We start from the raw sequence: 7,872 nt of genomic DNA, 5'->3' as shown, positions 1-7,872 counted from the left end.
TCCTATCTCTCTTACATCATTAGTCGTGGACCACCATTCTTAGACTATATTCCATTAATAGTCTTGTCTTAGGATGGTAGCCCATACCCCTTTTAGTTTATACATTAATTTCTTGGCCTATATCCTTAGTGCATTTGTGTGTATTCTTATTGTTTGGTGTTTCGACTCATACTCTTAGTATATTGGAATTTTAATGATCACAATTATCGATTAGATGTGATATAAACAAGTGCTCTATATTTTGCTTGTAATAAGTAGCACCTTACTCAAAAGCTAGCAAGGAGGTATTATAAAATTTTTTTTGTTCTGTATAAGTACTAGGACATAACTGATGTATGAGTAATTTTCTAAAAATGAAAAATCAAGATGGTCTTTCTCACGTGAGATCATTTGATTATGCTTTAAGATGCATGATTATGCTTGATCATCCATGATCACGCACGATCATGAAAGATCAGACATCTCAAAGCAATTCCGGTGCGTGATCAGGCGGTCGTGCACACCAAAGACCTGACCCCCAATCCCCAACCAATGCATTCCGTCCAAAGAAAGAAGGTTTACGGTGTGATGGCGACCCATAAATTTGAAAACATCCGTCAACGCGTGCCCCTACACCGAACCTTGGCGCAGCGCCGTGGGGATCCCCTGTCGCCCTTGTCTCCGCTAACGTGCCGTCAAATCCGATTTCCCGAATCCCGACCTCCCTCTCCGACGTAGAAAGCCACGAAGAGGGCGATAGATTTGCTAAAAATCGAGATATTAGCGACGGTCGGTCTCTCTTACAGCAAAAGGTGTCCCCTGCCGTTAGTCTTCTTTCCTTTCCCGCGCCTTTGGATTCGTTTTGGTGCCGGGGTTTGAATTTGGGGCGGCTGGGAGTGAGATGGAGGAGAGGTACGAGCCGTTGAAGGAGCTGGGGGCGGGTAATTTTGCGGTGGCGAGGCTGGCGAGGGACAAGAAGACCAAGGAGCTCGTCGCCGTGAAGTATATCGAGAGGGGGAAGAAGGTATGCATAAAAGATCGCATCTTTATGGTTATATTTTGTTTTCTGTTTGTTGTTCTTGATGGTTATCGTTTCCAGGTTTGCCGATGCGAGTTCTTTGATTAAATTGCGGTGTTTTGGTCCACGGGTTTTGTTTTGGTTTGTCTTTTGAATTCGTTTTGTTGAAGATTTTTTATGGGTTTGGCTTTTGAATTGAATCGTTTGATATGAAGTCCTGAGGAAAGGAAAGATTTCGTTTTTTTTTTCCGTTGTCACTCTCTTGTTTTTTTGTGGCGCTCTTATCAGGGTAGTGGAAGAATGTTTTTGGCTAGAATTTGATATTATTAGGAGGTTACATTGCTATAACTGAGTTTTATGGATTAAGTTTTGTTATAGAATTTTCTTGAATTAGAATGTCTGTATCAGTGCCGTTATCACTTTATTAGTTTATAAGACTTGGATTATGTTTTGCTTCATTCTGATAGTCTATAGCAGGGTTACTCATAGATAAGAACTGACAATTTGGATTTGTATTCCTTATGTTTAATTGGTTGCTCATTATACTCTTTTAAGATTAATCAAGGGCCTTTCTATTATTAATGTCATCATGCCAGTTTTTATGTGAGATATTGTTGTTTAAATCTCTATTTGTCGTATTCTGGTTCAGATTGATGAGAATGTGCAGCGGGAAATCATCAATCACAGGTCTTTGAGGCATCCTAACATCATTCGCTTTAAGGAGGTAAAAACCAAACTCACTTGTCATTTGCTAGCTCTACAGTTGGTCTGTTGATATTGAGCAGTAGCTCATGCCAAAGAGGATGACTGTATGTACAATGTCATTACATTTGAATATGCAGCAATGCTTTCTCTATTTCTGATTAACTAGATATGCGATGCTCATAACATAAAATTCATGGGTTAACAATCTAAGTATTTCTTATATATTCTTGTATGTTAAAGACTATGCAGGAAGATTGATTGAAGTAAGAGATAATTTCATATGTGTAGCATTTCTATTGCAAATAGAGTTTTGCAGTATGTAGGGCTTAAGAGTTTACTAAAGAATGAAATAGGAAAAGCAAAGAAATACTACTCCCAAACTATGTTCAGAAAGATATCTGGAGAATTGAACCATCCTTCACAGTTAAGATCCCACAAACAAAATGTGATTTCTTGGTGTCTGACAGGGTCAGCAGATATCTTTAGTTTCATATTTAATAAAATAAGCTTCTGACGTCCCCTGTATCCTCATAATAGCGGGCATGCTTCTGTTTTTCCTTTTTTTCCCTTTTCTATGTGCAAGTATTAGCCACCTAACAAAAGTTGTATCTTGTGGTTGGAACTGCGAAATATTCATATGCTTCAAAGTGAAGACAAATTCTTGATCACCTTATAAGAGAGCAGTTTAACTTGGTTTCTCTACCAAGTGAATTTCCTGCATACTGAAGTATTTTAAGCAATGCTATTTAACATTTTGCATGTTTTTGTTTATCATACGTATGAAGTGGGTGATGGATCTTTAACTGAAAAGGTATGGCCCTAAACCAAGCGGAATGGAGGAAAAGAATTCGTGTATCCAACCCCAGCTAGTTTGGGATTAAGGCGTAGTTAAATTGAGTTGTTCGTTCTGTTTAATTTTCATGAGACGCTATAATGTGGTTTGTTGAGGTGACCTCTTAGGTCACATGATCGGTTCCAAGTTCTCACTTCTCATAGAGTTGCTGATTTACCATGCTATAATGACTCATATTTGCTCGTGAAAGGGAACTTCCTTTTTTTTTTTTGTCAAATTTCTATCCATTTTGAGGTTGATCGTCACTTAAAATTTATGCCTTTCTGATAGCACTAAGCACAAAAGATGGAAATGTTTGGGGTTTTCTTGAACCTCCGATATTGTGTACAGTAGCCTCTTTAGCTTATCCAGAAGCTTGGCTTTGTTCGTGAAGCAGCCTTGTCCTCTTTATAATCATTGCATTTGTACAGATTTGAGCCATGTAAGTTTGGATCCTCAAAGGATACACAGATGTGTAAAAAAGAGTTATACATTGCGGCGCACAAAAGCACAACAACCTGGTCTATTCTTCTTACACTCATGTTTCTCTTATGATACTTGAGTTACATGTGATTGGGGAGAAGGGTGGTATTTATAAAAAAGAGCTTTTTATTCATGAGGACGGATGATTATTTGCAGGTAGTGCTAACACCAACACACCTAGCTATTGTCATGGAATATGCTGCTGGGGGAGAGCTCTTTGAGCAGATACTTAGCGCTGGCCGATTTAGTGAAGATGAGGTTGTTTAATTCCTTGTAACTTTATCTCACTGCTTGAGCATCCCTAATCAGTGCTTTTCTGGTTATATTAACTTATTATCCATTTGCTTACATATTTGTTTGTTATGTTTGGTGTGAATTGCATCTTCAACAGGCGAGATTTTTCTTTCAGCAGCTGATATCTGGTGTTAGTTACTGTCACGCCATGGTATATTACACATATGTTTGATCTGAATTATCTGAGAAAAAAAGAAGCCATCTCAGCGTTATTTTTGTTATTGTTTTAGGAAATCTGTCACCGTGATCTTAAACTTGAGAATACACTCTTGGATGGGAGTCCAAAACCATGTCTTAAAATTTGTGACTTCGGTTACTCAAAGGTATTGATGTGCTTTTCTTTCTGTAGTTTGTGCTATATTTGGTGCTTGTTATATTATGGGGATGCTTGTTCTCTTTGGAATGCAGTCTACTTTGTGGCATTCGAAACCCAAATCAACAGTAGGTACTCCAGGATACATAGCACCAGAGGTTCTATCACGAAAGGAATATGATGGCAAGGTAACTCTTTCCCCACTTACCTGTTAAACGTGGATATTAGTGTAGCAATTGTTTTCAGAACTTCAACTGGTGGTCACTAGACAATTTTTTATAATGTGTCTTTAACAAAGATCTGCTCATGGGTCTAGAGTAGAGCTGATCATGGGTTGAGCCTCAGGCCTAAACTATATTCATTTTCAGTCGGGCTTTGGGCTGGGCCTATTTAAGATTTGACATTTTCTGTGCCCAAGCCCGTCCCATGATTAGGTGTAATCCAGAGGTCCCAAGCTTCAAGGCAGCAGCGTATTTTTGTAATGCATGTCATAATTTTGGACATCTGTTTAGCTGGAATTTTAGGTTTTTATCATCTTTAGATACCCTATGAAGTATTGATAACCTGCCTGCGGGGTTTACCCTGTTCTTGTAACACAATTAATATGTTCCTTTCCATTACTTATTTGGGTTCTACTTGGATTTCTTAAATTTATGATAGCTTATTACCTGTTAGGGTCCTAGTTTGTGTTTCTATTGACTTAGTGCAAATTTAAGCATGTCAGGATGATTTTGATAGCTTTATGTTGAAGCCATCATGCTTACTGTAATCAAAATATTCGATCTAAGTGTCTCATATTATTTAGCACTAGGGACCATGTTGGTATGCATCGGCATCCTATCCTGCACATATGTAGGTGGGCATGTCTGTGATCGTGGTCCAGTCGACCAAGGCCATGCGAATATTTGATTTTTCATGCATGGGTATGCACTTATCTGCATCTATTATTGTTCCTAAGAGTTCTTGGTTCAAGCCCTGGAAGCTATCCCATGATCTCTTTTTGTTATTGTGAAGCTGCTCCCACTTCCACTCCAATCCCATATGCTTTGTTGGATGACAAAAGATCAAAGTGCCAACTTCCTTCAATTTTTTTCATTACACATCTTTAGTGTTTCCGTTTCTGGCTTTAAAGTCAAGCACTATAACGAGTCTTTCAGATGTTGCTTCCTATTTATTAGCAGCTAGGTGATATGAAATCCCTGATATTCAGATTTCAGATGTTTGGTCCTGCGGTGTCACACTGTATGTGATGTTGGTTGGTTCTTACCCCTTTGAGGATCCTGAGGATCCTAGAAACTTCAGGAAGACAATTAGTGTGAGTTCTTTTTACTCTTATGAGGAGCCTTTTGTTTGCTATGTAAAACCATGTAGAAATAACATCATATGCCCAGCAGCAAATATCAACTGTTCAATACTCCATTCCGGACTATGTGCGAGTGTCCCAGGAGTGCAGGCAACTTCTCTCTCGAATTTTTGTTGCCGATCCATCGAAGGTATCCTTCTTCTCCTCACTCAACTCCTCTCTTGATTTTGCAAAGAAAACAATACTAACAGTCTTCGAATTGCCTTACAGAGGATCACAATCCCGGAAATAAAAAAGCATCCTTGGTTTCAGAAGAACTTACCTAAAGAGATTATAGAGGTTGAGAGCACAAATTACATAGTCAGAGAGCAAGATCAGCCCAGTCAGAGTGTCGAGGAAACAATGCGCATCATACTAGAAGCAAAGAAACCAGCGGAATGTTCCTAAGGCAGGTGATCTCTTTGCTTCAGGGTTGGGGGATGCTGGCGTTGCTGAAGCAGATGCAGATACTGAAGAGATTGATAACAGCGGCTATTTCTTGGCACCCATTTGACTAAGTATATTGGGATTCAACAGTACCTTATTTTTTTTAATCATTAATGAAAAAAAAGGGAACTTAAATCCTATTTTTGAAATTCTTCTATCTTCTTTTAGTTATCTTTTGAGAGATTCGAGTTGAGTGGGTTGAAGGGAATATTCCTTCTCTCCGATCGGATTATATACTACTATATAGTTGAAACTTCTAACTGTAGATTAGGTCACAATGTATATGGACTTAGCTTTAGATTTACATTTGGATGAAGATTGTGAAGTTGATGAGTAAATGGTTTATTTTTGTCAGCGAGCAATTAAGAGTAGATGAAGTTTAACCTACTCATAGTATTGATTGTTTTAGCAAATCATTTTACTAGAGATGGTGTTGCCCAAGGTGACAAGCCAAGAGGGGGGGTGAATTGGTTTCTTCTAATTTTCGGTGCTTTAAACGTTTTCTCAATATAAGTGCGGTGGATGCTTTCTTAAGCTATTAGAATGATTTAAACTAGTGCAAAGATAGAAGATGATGCAAGAATAAACGGAAACACAAGCACAACACAAACACAACAATATATAGTGGTTCGGTGCTCTTCTTAGCACCTACGTCCACTCCCCAAGCGTCCCCTTGGGAATTCACTATAATCTCTCGGATTACAGTTGGATTGTTTTCCGGGCTCACAATCCAAAAACCTTTGTTGGTTTTACGGGCTCACCAACGAACCTATACACTTTGGTTTTCCGGGTTCACCAAAAACCTTTGTTGGTTTTGCGGGCTCACCAACGAACCTTTACACTTTGGTTTTCCGGGTTCACCAAAAACCTTTGTTGGTTTTGCGGGCTCACCAACGAACCTTTGTACTTTGGTTTTCCGGGTTCACCAAAAACCTTTGTTGGTTTTGCGGGCTTACCAACGAACCTTTACAAAGTGTTTAACAAATGAAAAGAAAAGATTCAAACTCCTAAATGAGCATATGAAACAATATAAACTACAAAGAAGAGTTAGAAGGTATTTATCGCTTTGAAGTCGCTTTGCTCTTCTTTGTCAAGGATGCTTCACTCTTCAAGGGAGGATGGAGCTCTTGATGACTCTTTGAATCTGCTCAATCCCTTTCTTTGATTCTTGAATGAAGCCCTTGGATGAAGCTTGCCTTGCTAGGGTTCTCTCTTGAATGCACTTAATGTATTTTCCCAAAAGCTTGCTTCCTCTAATGAATACTCCCTCTTAAATACTTCTCCAACCTCCAAATAGTCCTTTCTGACCGTTGGATTGAAGAAACTAGCCGTTTATAGCCGTTGGGAGTCCAAAAAGCATTTCTGCACAACTAGCCGTTATGTTCAGCCCGTGTTTGGGTCGGCTCAACCTGTCCTTGGGTCGACCCAACCTTCACTTGGGTCGACTCAAACATTCCTTGGGTCGACCCTCTCAGAAAACACAGAAACTTGAAATTCAGCCTTCTGTTGCCTTGGGTCGACCCAACCTTTCTTTGGGTCGACTCAAACCTTGGGTCAGCTCAACATTTTTCTTGGGTCGACCCAAGGTCAGCTTCAGAAAATTCAGAGCCTTGAATTTCAGCCTTTCTTCACTTGGGTCGACTCAACCTTTCTTTGGGTCGACTCAAGCTTGGGTCGACTCAACTTCATCTTGGGTCGACCCTCTCAGTAAATCCAGAGAACCATTTTTCCTTCATGTTTTGAGGTTCTTGAAGTTTGGGTCGACTCATGCTTACCTTGGGTCGACCCAACCAACTGTTCATCTGTGCCATTTTTGCAGGAGTGTGCCAAATGATTTCTTGATGTGCCGGGGTCGACTCAAACAATCTTTGGGTCGACTCAATCCACACTTTGCTGCATTCTCGAGGTTAGATCCATTCAAATGAACAAGAACATATATATATTTTCAATTTAAACAAATATACTGAGAGTAATGAACTTATAAATGAAGTATCAATTTAACTTATAACATGCTCTAGATAATTGCTTGTTAATCATCAAAATAACACTATCATCCTCAATCTCCCCCTTTTTGATGATTACAAAATAAAGAGTATAAGCCTATTGATACTTGTCTTTAAAATCAGTTTATAAAAGGGATTAAGTTGCTGAATTTCAGCTTTTCATATATCCTTGTGAAATCTCCCCCTATATCATTCAAATGTTGCCAATTTGACTTTTTGAATTGCTCCCCCTTTCATTTATAATTCATTAGCAATGAAACTTCAAAAATTTGAGATAAAATATGAGTTTCAGCTTATGTATCGGGGTGCTAGAGGTGCGTGCCAAATTCTGAATTTTTATTTGCCAAATTCTGAATTGTGATAGAAATTTTTGATTTGATGATTTTCATTGTTACAAATTGCTCCCCTTTAAATGTATAAGCTTTCTTATATGATTTCCAATTTGTTTGCCCATTT

At 38.8% G+C, this 7,872-nt stretch overlaps 1 pseudogene across 1 annotated transcript; it reads left to right on the top strand.

The window, feature by feature from the left end:
• Positions 1 to 372: 372 nt before the first annotated feature.
• Positions 373 to 5,832, top strand: LOC103704620 (serine/threonine-protein kinase SAPK3-like; annotated as a pseudogene). Its single transcript, XR_015988232.2, has 9 exons — positions 373 to 1,003; positions 1,647 to 1,721; positions 3,174 to 3,275; positions 3,409 to 3,462; positions 3,542 to 3,634; positions 3,720 to 3,812; positions 4,835 to 4,939; positions 5,019 to 5,117; positions 5,198 to 5,832. The product of XR_015988232.2 is annotated as a serine/threonine-protein kinase SAPK3-like (transcript).
• Positions 5,833 to 7,872: the final 2,040 nt, after the last annotated feature.

Source organism: Phoenix dactylifera, chromosome 6 (assembly GCF_051530095.1).
Source record: "Phoenix dactylifera cultivar Ajwa chromosome 6, Ajwa_hap1_PhDact_Kaust_v1.1, whole genome shotgun sequence".
NCBI lineage: Eukaryota > Viridiplantae > Streptophyta > Magnoliopsida > Arecales > Arecaceae > Phoenix > Phoenix dactylifera.
The sequence above is the reverse complement of the archived record's forward strand: the minus strand, read 5'-3'. Positions and strand labels throughout refer to the sequence as shown.